Here is a 13142-nt window from a genome sequence, read left to right as displayed (position 1 = left end):
ATTCGATGAGTGTTGATCGAATACGCGCGAGAGCGGTAATAATGGCCAGCGGCAACTTTGCCTTTCGATTTCAGCTATATTATCCTCCTTCATTAATTGCGGTTGCATTAATACGCGTTGGCGAGTATTAATAAGGCACGAGAAAGAAAGAGAAGGAGAAAGAAAGAGGGGGGAGAGGGGAGGGAGAGAGAGAGAGAGGGGGGAGCGAGCAATGTCTTGGTGTGATTATGTTTTAATTTCAGCTGTAACGAAGCGAGCCGCTTCTTCGAATTCACGCAGCACCGTTTGTGCTATCTACGAGCGGGGAGACAATTGGCGACGTCCTGCCGGACGAGCAGGATGATTCGGCGTGTGCACGATCGACAGGAAAAGGGGACGGCAGGGGTGGGTCAGTCAGTGCTACAACGGCTCGGCTTAACATCGGAGGCGTCGATGTTGACTAACTGGACTAACAACGCACTGATGTTTGCCGTCGACGTCGTCGCCGTCGTCGGTCGGCACGTGGCATCGAATCGCTCTGCCTATTCGATTAGCCGAGCTTATGTTTATTACTGGCTATCGTATTCGTTGCTCATTGCGGGGGCCACTTTCCGCCCTCTCGAGTTTTGCGAGTCGAGTCCTTCATTTCGTTAAGACAGAGATATCTTATTTGTATTCTGATTTCAGAAAAGAAATAAAGGCGAGTGTATGTGTGTACTGCAAATTCAAAAGTATTATTCTGGCTTAATCTCCTTTTAGACGTTTCTCAGCGTTTTAAGTCATATTTAAACGTATATTAAATTATAATTTACACATCTCTCTTATAAACGCATATTAAATAACGCAATTTAAGATTGCAAGAAATCTATAAGAAGAGCTTCAGTCAAAAAGTTCAGTGAGTACTAATAACGTATTTGTCGTGTGTGTCTATATAAATCTACATTCTTTTAAACAATATAAACTATTCTTTTAAATTCTTTTAAACAGGCTTTTATGAAAACGAAGCTTTCATGAAAAGCTAAGATTTTAAGAGAGAAAATGCATAAATTAAAAGATATTTTATATTACACATATATTGAAAAACATTTTGTATTTGTGTTGACATTAGTCCGTGTAGAAAAACTTTTATATTAAATTCTTAACATACTTATGCTAATTAATTTTGTTGTATGTTAATTTAACATATTGTCGTTGTCATTGACTTTGGCTATTCTGCGTTGAATTCATATTCGTCATTTCTAAATGTTAAAATAACACAGCATTATATAAGTATTATATTTATATACAAGTATTATATTTATATCATTTGTGATATTTGTTCGCACATTTACCTTGTGTTAAATTTAACACAAAAATATTTCTCAGCGTAGTATAAATAAATATATTACTAGTACTCATTGAACAAATATTTTTTATTCATTAGATATTTTCTTTCTCAAACTATTCTCTAAATTTCTTGGAGTAAAACTTCACTCAAAACGAGCGAGAAGTGGCAGTGCGTTCACTCGAAGCGACGGTGAGGATACTGGCACTCAAAATCGCAAGAGTAAATATTTCATTCAAGTTTAGAATGGATTTTAATGAATGAATATTTCAGTTGATTAGAGTGAATATTTTTCTATGGAATACATAAGATTTCCATTCTTTAGTTTTGAGTGAAAATATACTCAACACTGAAAAATGAACAATTCGCTCTGAGTGAAAAGTCACTCGAGTGACTCGACGGTCACTCTACTTTTCAAGTGAAATTTCACTGCAAAAGATTTAAAAAGGGAGTAAGTTTTATTAAAGGTTTCAGATCCGGAAAATCTAACACTTCTCGGGGAATCACTTTTTCTACCGCCTCACACAAACCTAAAACAATAACGCAGGAAGATTTACGGACCTAATGCAGACGCGGTCTGCACTACCGCGGTTGAAACATCTTGAAGCGTGGTAGCAGTTCCATTTTATGAAAAATTTTCAACAACAGTGTCGTTAAAATTTCGTTATTAATGACATGGCAAGAAAGCTATGCAACGACACACCACGCTAGCGACATGGTCGTCACAAAATTAAAAAACCGGCCTGAAGCGAAGGGTTCGCAGCGACCGGCGAAGTCGGTTGTGCGTTCGATCTGGGCGCGCGTTAGTAACGCAACGCGTGCATCGCGAAACGACCGCATGCACGGCGCGCGCGAGTCCTTATGCACAAAGTGAATCTCGGATTACCAGTCTCTGGGGCTCCCGGAAACCCTATACCGTCGCTCGTAGCCCAAGCGAGACGGGACGTAGACAAAGACGGGAAAGAGCGAAAGGTGAGAGGGAGAGAGGAGAGAACGAGAGGGAGAGAGCGTGGGGGAGAGAGCGTGGGGGAGAAAGAGAGAGAGACGTGGTCTAGCTTGATGGATGTCTGGTACCCGCGATTCCCGTTTCGGCCAGCGCACGTCTCGTGGCCGCGCTCTATTAATGGGCCCGTAATAGCCTATTTGTGATCGCTAATAGCCGAAGCCCCGAGTCTTCTTCACCCTCCGAGAGCGTCACGGCCGCGTCTCCTTCCCTTTTATCCCTTCGCCGCGAGAGATTCCCCCGGGAAATCTGGACGGTACCCTGCAAAATGGATCCGACCTACGACGCGCTCGACCCTCCCGGTGATCCCGCCGCTTCTTTCCTCTCCCCCTCCGCGACGAAGCGACCCCGGAGAAACTGCGAGAACCGCCGTCGATAATACCCGCGATAACGCGTAATTTCGTGATTCTTGTGTCGGTACATGTGTCAAACTTTCTTTCTTTTTTTTTTTTTCACTTGAGGTCCCGATCGGCGGTGGATTAATTCGCGTCGTCTTGATCGAGATGTATTTGCGCAGAGAGCTTCACAATGCCGGCGGATTTTTTGTTTGCCGCTTTTGAACGTCGCGCGCGAGTTAAAACCGCCGGAAACGAAAAATCGACGGTTCCCTCGAAAGTGTGGTGTGGTTGAAGCCCGGGCGCACGCAATGGAAGCGTTTTTCTGAGGGATGATGCGTCGGTAACCGGCTTATCCGCGAGCCCCATTGTAAATTTCGCTATCCGCTCGACTTTTGGATACGTGCACGATAGCGTTCCCAAGCTTTTCCACGTTACGTTGTCCAGATACTTCGCCTCAGACTGAAATTGAAGAATAAAGATGTGACCGTCACATTTGTCGTCTGTGCATTCTCTACTACACAATAATTCTTTCCCCTTCTCTCTTCCATTTCTCTTCTCTTCCTTTCCTCCCCTCTTTTTATTACGGTTGCTTCTCCTTTGAAATTACTGGACCGTTTCATTAACGTGGTAATTCGTAGGATACTAGGAAGTTGATATTGCGCGGAGTTACACCTCATTTGTATGAGATTCGCCTTACATATAAGAAGGTTCGTTTCACGTGACATATTGATTGCTTCCGGAAGCTGGTTTTACGTTGGTTTTAACGGATCGCAGTAAGCTCGCCTTAGCCACGAGTGTATCTCGCGTCGCGGAGGCGTCACCTTGAAATTGATTCACGCGACAGGAAAGAGTGGGAAGAATGAGCAGCCCGATTTCCTTCCCTCGCGCAGGGAAATCTTTTACACGTCCGGCACAACGTCGGACTTTTTTTTCAATTCACACAATGCTGGACGATGAAAGAAGAAGGAGGCCAATTCGAGTCGAAGTAGCAGGTATCCTCTCGTATGGTCGACGACGACCGGTGCAAAGAGGTTCCATGGCCTTGTGGTTCCAATGGACCCCGCACCGAACACGAACGATCAAAAGCTCGTTAGTGCCGGTGCGACTTCCAGGATAATAAATGTGGGAACACGGACTGCCACTATGCGGGACACCCACCCACTCCTTTAAACTGCCCGAGTTTCTATCGTCCTTCCTGCCACTCGTGTTACGCGATTTATGATCCCGCACTGGAGGAGAGATCGCCACTATTACGATCGGCAGGAACAGTGACTTCTTTTTCCGTTCGCCAGAAATTTTATATTTTATACGCTTCCTTAGATCTCTCACCGTAATCGATAGAAGGCCTGTCTATTGTTCAGGCGGACGAACGATTGAAATTCCTATATATTTCGACAATTCTCATCTACGCAGATCGCGAGACTAAAAAGTTACATCTTGTCGGGCAACAAGGTTCATATTTTACGCTTGAAAACTCGAGTCAAAATTTGGGTTCTACATTCACCTTGCAAGTTCTCTCGAACTTGAAGAGTCAATAAAGAATCTTGAGATGAAATACCATATAGCTATCGTCCTACTTTGTGATGCTGCAAATAATTAATTATTATTGGGTGTTGAAGAAAAACTTATTTCAGAGATACTTAATATTTGATTATCTCAATATTCTATTTATATTTCGGTTGTTAATTATTAGTATTAACAAACTTACCCAGTTGCAAATATAACGCGTAAAAAAATATTAAATATTTAATATAGATAATGAAATAAGTATGTACATAAAGTATGTACATAAAGAAAAACGTTTAAATAAACAAATATTTATACACGCGCGATAAGTACTAACTTGAAATATTTATTAAAAAATAAATTATTAATTATTTTCATGAAAAGCTAAGCTTTATAAATATGCATATTTTCCTATTTAAAAAATACTTTTTTCAGTATAAATAGTACTTTCTTTCTTTAGGTAACCACTTTTTATTATCTCTTTTATGGATATTAGAAAATTTCGATAAGATTTCAAGGTTTAAAAGGAGCTAAGAGAAAGAAATTATCAACATACAGATAGCAGCTGAGTGTCTAATAATATTGTATGTACAAAGATTTAAAATTAGATTCGGCACAAAAACAATGGTAAACAGAAGTGAAGAAAGGCGTTAAGTGGAGAAAGGCGTTAACAAGATGGAAGTTACGAGCATTATTAAACACAAAAGACAGTCTATGAAATTCACATTAGAATATAAGGCTGATAGTTGGAAATTATTCACAACTTTTGATTGATTGAAGACATAATTCATTTCGCATATTTATGAATCGCTACTCAGTTGTATAAAATGATATTTTTTGTTGAGGTAAGTACAGGTACAGTGGTTAACGAATAATCTCAGAAATTCGTAATAATTATAGATAGATTGTAATAATAATAGATTTGCGATATGTCAAATAATGACGGACTACGAATGTAAATTTCGACTCGAGCACTCATATTTTCGGCAAGTTTGTGAAACTTGTCCGTTAAAATCGGAAATCTCCCGTGTATTAAATAATTTGACTCACCTTGAGATACGTGATATATCGCTGCCTGCGTCCTTCGTCCTGTCTTCCCGATGCAATATCCGGGCTCCCGGCTGTTCCGACGTAGCACTCCGATCACTCATTCATGACACTGACACTCGCGATTCGATTGAAGAAACGCGTGTTAATTAACTTTACGCGACGAGAGAGTCTGATTAAATATAAGTATTTCGGAAGCTGATGAAAATTTTAGACGTCTGACGAAAATGATCAACGACATACCGACGCGCGTATGTATGTATGTGTACCACTCGCCGACTCGAGGCGTAATGGAAACACCTGGGGAGAACGCGGGGATACGCGTAACCGTCCAGAATGTTCCGACAGTGTTGATTGTTTTCATCTCGAGCGATGCCGGATGACGTAGCCCTTTTCGCCCCTTGTTTTGATACTCTCGTGCGTCAAGTGTTTTTTCGCGATTGAGTCTTAGGCCGGCTTGGCAGAAAGGCAGAAAATAGAAAGCCGGACGCCTATCAGTGCTCGCGCTGGTAGAAAAGCAAAAACTGCCACCCGACCTCACCAGCGTGAATTCTGACTGGCTTCTGCTTTTCTGTGTGATTTTCTGCTAAGATGTGAATTCTTTTTTACATTACGTCACAAGGCGGCGCGAACGCCTATGTAGTGTTTATTATTATGCTAGTTACAACTTCCGGCCGGGTAATTAAAATATTTCGTCGGCTTTTCAAGTATTCAATCTGATTTACGTTGGCATCGCATTAGTCAACTTTTGTTTCTACGATCGAATTGCATATATGTGAGTGTGAACGTCGATTAGTATCTGGAACAAATGTGTAATTAATGCATTGCTTATTATAACTAAGAACAAAGAATGTGAATACAAGCAAAATATATTGAGATAATTCAACATTATATAATTTCGAAACAAATATTTCTTTAAAACTCAACGGCAGAAAATAATTATTTGCAGCATCATAATAACTTGTATAGCATTATGTCGCGATATTATTGACGTTCCTCAATTTCCTGGCAACAAAATTACTTCTGCTCTGATAACGAATAATTTATAAAATTAATTACGTCAACTAAATTTTTTTGATATCACTACAAATATGCAGTAGCAACGATTCTGAAATAAGTTTTTCTTCAACATACACAAAAATAACTAATTCGTAATTCTGTGCAACCAGTATGACGTAAACTAACGCAGAAAAAAGTCAATATTTTGTCGGTAAAGTTTTCAAGTATGGCATCCCCTCGATGTCCAGTTTAAGTTACGACTCGAAAAGGATTGTCCTTCGGACGATATCGTTAAATCTTGAGCTGTGAAACATTCCCGCGATCGTCGGATCGAATGCGATGTACTCTACCTGTACCTATATTTTGACACAGAATAAAATTCGTGGTAAGGCGATGACGCCGTGGTTGGTGACTGCGTGGAATCAATTTCTTATTGGTCGTACACGATCGGTATCTCGCGTCCCGCGAGTATTACGCTGCAGAATTACGTGAATGGACCGTAGGATTGGGCCCTCCGCGGGGTACCGCTTAGAATCTCGCTATTGGCCAGCACAATCAAATTATCTGCGAGTGTATCGAGAACCGAGCCTGACAATCTCGAACGCTCGTCGTATAATCGATTATATATGTTCACTAAAGTTTCCAGAACCCTTTTTTTAATACTCTATCGGTATCGTCGCGCGGAATAGAGTAGCTTCTCAGAATATATTATCGTCATAATTGTCAAGCGTTGGGACGCAATCGTCGAAATCGGCGGAGGAGTGCCAAGTGAGAGGAAAAAGTTTTCACTAGACAACTGTCACTCTGTGAAACACCTGTGCAGTCGGCATTGTGACGCTGAAAACGCCGGTATGTCCGCAGGACATCGGTGGCCAAGATGACGAGCAGAACTGTCTCAGGAAAGAATAATCGTAGCATCCGCGCAACGAAATCTACTCGAAACCCACGGTGCGTCCAAAGACCACTTTTTCCCCGCGATTCTATCTGTACTCGCGTGATCAATCACTATCAATGACTTTCGTTGTCATTCCGAATAGTATTCGCTGAACCAGAGGCAGTTGGTGGACATCCTCGGCACAATGTCTGTAATAGAGCCTACTGTGTCGACGGAGTCGATCGAATTTACATTACGACGTTAGGTCGAATGGTAGTTGTAGGTATGACGACGTAGGAATCTCGCGGAATCCGCGATTGGGGAATTGTTGAGTGGACGTCGACGTTTCGAATTGGTCGATACTCGATATCTCCCGAAAAAAAACGACGATTCAATTTCTTTATATAAATGCACACAGAAAAATATCATTCTTTTAGGAAAAGCGATCAGTTCATTTTCCGTCCTTTCACTAATTTTCAACAAAGAATATTTTTTTAGTGATAGTCTTAAAATATATTCATCAAAAATAATAAAAAGGGTTTATCGCAGATCATAAATCAAAATATTATACTTATAAAATAAAATTAAAATGACATAAAAGAATATAATCACGCGTTTCGTTTTACTCATATAATTCCAAGTTACTTATTATACAACCCAAAAGTGCATGGAAAAAAAAAATTTGCTAATATATGGACAACTAAAAATATTAGATGCAGGAGCAACTTTTCTTGCTTTTATAGCAAAGTTACTTAGTTGTGATAGCTAAAAGATTCGTTAATATATATATTAGCAAATCTTTTAGCTATCCCAACTAAATAACTTTGCAATGAAAGCAAGAAAATTTGCTCCTGCAGCTAATATTTTTAGTTGTTCATATATTAGCAAATCTTTTTTTCCGTGTGAGCAACCGAATTTCTATCTTAATTTAATATTCTTGATTCTGAAATGTTAAACTTATTCAGAATGCATTTTGAATAAATTTGATGTTTATGATAGATTTGCAGATAAATAAATTTATGAAATTCTTGAAACAAATAACATTCATATTTGAATGAAGTGTGTATTTAAGGTAAACATCCTTTCTAGTGATTGAACATGTATCGATAATTGAATTACTAATAATATACTTGTGTTTGTTAAGATGCTTATCAATAAATGAAACAAAATCACAAAGTAACTAAATATTTCTTTTCATTTATTATATTTTGTATATTGAAAAGCGTTTCAACAAAGAAAAATACAAAACCAATATGTCAATCATTGGGACATGTATGTTCGACCACTGGAACGTTTATCTTATATACTGTGCGTGCACACAGCGTACACTTACGATAATATAACAAGAAAGTATCTCTTAGTAAAGACCTCTTGGTAAATATCTCTGATAGTAAAGATTTAACGTTACGCCATTTCATCGGACGGCCGATGAGTCGGCCTCTGCCGTTAGATCCGACCTCGACTTTATTCCCTAATCTGGATTGCCTTTTTTTTAACGCTCGTATATAACTTAAGCGATCATATAATCAATGTCAGGCACTCGGGCACCGAACACTCGAGAGGTAGGTGTATCCTATTAAAACCGGAAGGCACTTATCATTCTCGCTAACCCCAAGGCGCGCGTGACCCCGCGTCGGATACAGCCCCGCACAGCGAGGTGGGTAATTCATTGACTTGGTAACTCGGTGACTTTCACCGGTGATTTACGCAAAAGCTTCATAAGCGGCTTGCCTCAGTTTCAAATTCCGTTCTCTCCTCGTCAATGAGCCCTGCATCGCGCGGGCGCGACGAGGAGAGAGCCGCCGACGCGACGCGCGCGCGGCGGAAGAGGCTTCGCCAGCTCGGAAAAGAGAGACAGACAAATCCCGAGCGAAGGACATAACGCGGCTACGTTGGGAGAGGGAGGGGGGCGAGAGAGAACGGAAGAGCCAAAGAGAGAGAATACGAGGCAGGTAGAGGGGCAAAAGGGAGAGACAGATAGAAGAAATGGATAAAGGGGGGCAGCGCTGAGGGGGAGAGGGCGGGGAAACGTAGCAAAGGTTATTTGCACCGAGTTGTCTTTTTTCAGTGCTTTTTGTTCGAACAGTTTGTCGAACGGCTCAGCCGGCTGATCTTCGGGATGATGAGCATGAACTACATTCTATATAAAATCCAGGAGCGCTTCAAGCCCCCGAAGCACGAATGCGCTTTCGCGCGCATCGATCGTTTAACGAGAGTCGTCCTTAAGCGTCTGTGCAGGAAGAGATTTCGGGAACGACTTTGGCGCCCGCAGAAAGGGGATGACCTCCCGAATATCCGGGGCTGATCTCCCCCTTTCTCGCTCGAGATCCTCGGAAGATTGCATGAGCGCGCCGAGGTCATAATTCGCGACATAATTCCGTGTCGAGAGGTGTCGTCGCTTTGTTTAATCTCTCTCCCTTTCCCCCCCGCCTCTTCCGATTTATATGAGTTTCGCGACAGCGACGACGACGACGACGACAAGCGCTCGTGCACCCATTCGTATCCCATCCGATCCGCATGAGGTCGCGGATCAAGATTGTCACGAAGCAATATGGATCCAAAAAGAAACGACGCATATTCCCACTTTCTTCCCTGTGATTTTTGTTAAGTCGATCTAACGTGTCGTACGAGGCGGCGCAGCGGTGTTTAATTAATCAGCCTCCAGCGCGTCTGACACTGATTAGGACTAAACGCGACGCACGCGTGATATTTTAGAATCTGCTTCTAAAAGCGTTCACCTGTGCACCTGTGCGGTGAGTTTCCAGTCGCGAATGGAACTCAATGCGAATAATCCGCAGCTGCGAGAGCGTTTGTCCCGTTCAGCGCGACGGGGATAATAATCTTTAAGTGGCGTCTTACGCTAATTGAAAGTGCCGTAGCGAGTGCACAAGATAACGTAGGTCTGTCTGTATCGGCGTTGTGGGTAGAATAAAGCGAGAACTACAATGAACACGAGCAGATAGAGCGCCGATTTTACACGTCGACGACGATGACGCCGGCCGTTAAAGTAACGTAATGCGCGCGAGCCATTATCCGCGAGGAGAATTTTTGAGGAGTCCGCGCTGCGGCGAGAGGCAGCCGCGTTGAGAGTAACGTTGAGCGCGTTAACGTTAACGTCACCGCAAATATTACGATCGTGAAATTCCACGGGTAAAAAGCGCCGGTAGGATTGCCGGCGGGTTAATTAATTAATCGTGTCAAACTGGGATCGGTGGTTCTTACTTTAATACCGTGTAATACCTGTAATACCACTATCGATTTGATGCAGATCTCTTAATGCCGCCGGAGTAGATTACGGCTCAAAAAGTGCGGACGTTTTGCGCGCCTTATCGCGTAATTTGAGATAAAACCGGCAATAAATGTGCGACCCACAAGCCATGCACCTCGCTCGCTATTCGCGGTATTGTTTCTAACGCTTTATCAATGAGATTATAACAAAATTTGTTCCGAAGAACCGTCCTTTTCTTTTGTATTGTCTATTCTTTCTTTGTAAGGTACAACAGATTTCGGAAAATTGCCGTAAGAGCGAAAATGTGCTTTTCAACGTTTTTGAATCGATTTAGTGATACGCGGAAAAAGTAATTAGCGCAACTTGATTTTCCGTTGCTTGGTACACTGATAAAAAATACTTGGAAACTTATTTATAGAACATAAATTCATTTCTGTAAAATAATGTTTACGTAAAAGTAAAGTTTATTTCTGTAAATAAACTTCGTATCACGTAAAGAAATGTTCAAATATTTTTTTCTAAGTGTTAGAATATGGACAGGTGAGAACTTGGTTGAAGGAACAAAAAGGTTCCCACTCAGTTAATTGCTGTCAGTTATCTCCAATTTCAATAGCTGTATGTTCAGATAAATATTTTCTGTTACGGATAACAAAGATATTGTTTCGCGTTACCGAATTTTATTCTGATCCCCATTCATTTCCACGGATTGAGATTTCCTTTCCGCGCACATACTCTCTCTGTATTTTACTTATGCTTAACATATTTGTTATATTCTTTGATATTTGATACAGTACGACACAGGGTAGATGAATTGAGATATTTACATTTTTGAAATAAACATAGAATGTTTCGTCAAAGACTTATTTGTGCAAAGTGTTTAAGTCGATCCACGTTTCTGCGCTAGAAACTTCAACATTCTCGTCTGCATTAATTGCGATCCAAGACGAATTTTTCCCTATTCGCATCCGCGGAAACTCGAGGAAGAGAGAAACAGAGAGACAGAGAAAGGATACCAAACATTTCGCGGCGAACCGCTCTCCGCACACACGACACTACTTACATTAGCGAGCGACGCCACGTGTGCCTGGAATCGCTAATTCTCACGAACTACGAGAGAGAGAGAGAGAGAGAGAGAGAGAGGGGGAGAGGAAGGGGAAGAGAGAGAAGGGGATGAGAGAGAGAGAGAAGGGGAGAGGGCGGGAAGAGAAGAGCGATATTTCTCGCCGATACTTCACCTGTTTGTCAAAACAAGATTCGTCGGTCCGTCCGTCGTCGTGAAATCGGGCGCGCAGGTGCGAAATCGGCGATCGCGGCGCCGACTCGTCGCGATACGTCTCGCACGGCGGCGCAGCGCCACCGCCGTTTCCGATCCGTCAATGAGGAAAATTGGCGTAAGAGCGCATGAATGGGCCCCGGCGGTGAATAAAGTGGCCGCGCGTTAGTATAGGTTTATGGAAGCAAGCCGGTTTTAGCTACGCTAATAGCATAGTAATGCTGGCTGATCTTTTCGAAATCCCGTAAGAGCATTAACCGCTCGCACGTGAGCAAGTTAAATTGCTATGTTGCGGGTATACCGCGGGTATGTGTAGGCTATCACCTGGCTACAGAGCGTGTCAAAAGGAAGGGTGGATCGGCGACGGTGAGAGGAGGGAGGAGAGGGAACACCGGGTCCTGGCGCGCAGATCGGGGAGAAATTATTCGCGCTGGGCGTCTTCAAACGGTAACGAGATTAGGCATTGTGAGTTAACGCGCGTGAGAGAGAAAGAGAGGGAGGGAGAGAGAGAGAGGACACGCGTCTAAGCCGTGGATCCAGTCGTCGGAGCTGTAATCGCGCGTGCCATCGGCTTTTGGGCCAGGCTGTAACCTGATTTTCGATAACGCGCTAATAAGGCGTGCTCTCGTGTTTGATGTCACGACGGACGATAATCACATTCGCCGGAAGTGATTGCGTCCGATTAGGACGAGCTTTGCTTCGCGAGAACGCAACGTCGAAGTTCACGAAACAATGCGGCGCGTATTCGATCTCTATTCCCGTCTATCTCGGCTGTTTGGCGTAACTCTTTCCGTAATTCCCGACTGTTAAAGCTCGCGCTTTGTTTACGCGAACGACCAGGTAGACGGAACGGATCGGCGAAGTTTCCGTGGACCCTTAGATCGATGGGGCGTTGGAAGTTGCGCAAAAGGCGTAGCAGAGCAGAGGAGGACCATTAATCCCCTCGACATTGATACCTTAACTATTGATGCTAACGGTGACACTTTGGCGATCGAATTTTTTCCCCGTTGCGTCTCGATCCGCCCCGGAGTCAATCGCGTCCGCTGAGAAATGCCGAAACACGCTCGCTCGCTCTTAACGTCACGAAGTAATGGCCAGCGTCTCTTACGCTCGCCTATTTTCTCGTAATCTATTCGTACACCTCCGCGTAAGCGAGAGAGAGGATAGAGGGAGGGAGGAAGAGAGAAAGAGAGAGAGTAGGAGAGAAAGAAAGAGAGAGAGACATATAGTCGCGGGTGTAAGCGCAACGAGGAAGGAAGCGCGATCGTGAGGCATAAAAGAGACAGGAAGAGCGAGAGAAGAGAGGACTCTCCGGGCTTGAGTATATTTTTAGAGACGGACAGTACGTAACGTCGTGTCGCACGGCGTTGCCATCGCGGCTGGCGAGGCTGCCTCGTATCCCGAGCTGCCATTGGGTCCCCATCAGGGTGCCGTGGAGGCCGTCGGCACTGCCTCTGCCACGCCAACTCCGGAACGAGTCGACGCGGTTCGACGGTGCGCGTCGTTCCTTCTCGCTCCAACTTGGCGCGGCGCGCTTGCATCTGTCTTTTTTTCTCTCGATGCCCTATCC

The 13142-nt window shown here is 43.2% G+C and overlaps 1 long non-coding RNA gene across 1 annotated transcript in view; it reads right to left on the bottom strand.

Annotated features, from left to right (window-relative positions):
• Positions 1 to 13142, bottom strand: part of LOC116848162 — a 140031-nt gene that overhangs the window by 101470 nt on the left and 25419 nt on the right. Inside the window, exon 3 of the long non-coding RNA XR_004378919.1 lies at positions 5201 to 5996. This is a non-coding gene — a long non-coding RNA (uncharacterized LOC116848162). The remainder of the gene's footprint in view (positions 1 to 5200; positions 5997 to 13142) is intronic.

Source organism: Odontomachus brunneus, unplaced genomic scaffold, assembly GCF_010583005.1.
Source record: "Odontomachus brunneus isolate Ranch 3 - 2012 unplaced genomic scaffold, Obru_v1 Obru_scaffold_090, whole genome shotgun sequence".
NCBI lineage: Eukaryota > Metazoa > Arthropoda > Insecta > Hymenoptera > Formicidae > Odontomachus > Odontomachus brunneus.
This window is presented reverse-complemented; position numbering and strand designations above follow the sequence as displayed.